The sequence below is a fragment of the Gekko japonicus genome, unplaced genomic scaffold (assembly GCF_001447785.1).
Source record: "Gekko japonicus isolate JY-2015 unplaced genomic scaffold, Gekko_japonicus_V1.1 scaffold253, whole genome shotgun sequence".
NCBI classification, from domain to species: Eukaryota; Metazoa; Chordata; class Lepidosauria; order Squamata; family Gekkonidae; genus Gekko; species Gekko japonicus.
This window is the reverse complement of record NW_015173681.1, coordinates 52,193-53,479: the sequence shown is the minus strand read 5'-3', so window position 1 is coordinate 53,479 and position 1,287 is coordinate 52,193. Positions and strand designations below refer to the sequence as shown.

General features: G+C 38.8%; 1 protein-coding gene across 1 annotated transcript in view; it reads right to left on the bottom strand.

Annotated features, from left to right (window-relative positions):
• CD6 (CD6 molecule) overlaps window positions 1-1,287 on the bottom strand; it is a 35,817-nt gene that overhangs the window by 2,451 nt on the left and 32,079 nt on the right. The window lies entirely within an intron of this gene.

The following is a 1,287-nucleotide window of genomic DNA, read 5'->3' as shown; positions in this document are numbered from 1 at the left end:
CGGGGGGGGGGGGGGGGCAGCACAGGGCGGGGGGGGCTGGCGGGGAGAGACCGGCGACGTTCGGACGGGGGGGACGGCGAGGCGGGGAGGGCAGCGCAAGGCTTGGCAGCCTGGCGGGGAGAGGCCAGCGACGTTCGGAGCCGCCTCCTCAGTTTGACACCCCCCCCGCGAGTTTCGCAGGTCCTCTTTCTTGTATTTTTCTAGTTTTATGGGGATCTTATTAGGATTTAATAAAAGCCTATTAAGTGGTAGGGCCACTGTTTTGTAGGTTAGAGTAGCTTTTTAGCTGATGCTAGCAGACAAGAAAACAACATTATTTTTCTGGTATAGCAGAAGATAGGTTTTTCATTGGAGGTATTTGCTTGAAGTATAGAGTTCATGGTTTTAGTTGTTTGGGGTAAAACTCTGCAGTGTCTGGGTCAAAAAGGGTTTTAATTTCATATCAGGAAAAAACACCTTTTGTTTGGGTGTGAAGAATCCTTGGGGTATTATTATTAAGGTTAGGTTAAATAAACATTTAAGATATCATGTAGGCACACCTTTTTCCGTATTTGACCAATGAGTGAATTATTACTCAGATTATGCTCTGTAATTTTGGGACCAATTATGATTTCAGAATGTTATCTTCTTGACTATAATCAAGGCAATTTATTCGGAACAAAAGGCAGCACTAATGATGAATACAGATGTGACAGAACATTTTAAAGTTCAAAAGGGGACAAGGCAAAGGTGCCCTTTGTCCCCATTATTATTTTTCTGGATTTTAGAAATATTGCTTGGACGGATTAGAGAAGATAAATTAAGGGATTATCTATCAAAGGTTTTTTCTATAAATATAGAGCTTTTGTGGATGACGTAATGTTTTTGGTAGAAGATCCTATACAAAAATTACCCCTGCTTATAGAGAAGATAAAAGAATTTGGAGATTTAGCGGAATTCTATGTAAATAAGAATAAATCCAAGGTGATGTGTAAAAATATGACCGGTGTAAAACAAGACAAATTACAGAAGTTAACACAATGTGAAGTAGTTAAAAAGACAAAATACTTAGGTATCGAACTGACAATGAAGAATATTGACCTCTTTAAGAATAACTATGATAAATTTTGGCTTCAAATTCTTCAGGACATAAAAAAATGGAATGTATTAAACTTGTTGGTAATGGGTAGAATTTCGGTGGTGAAAATGAACATTTTACCGCATTTGATGTTTCTCTTTCAGACCATTCCAATAGTGAAAGACTCAAAGATGTTAAATTCTTGGCAGAAAGAGGTCTCAAAATTTGTA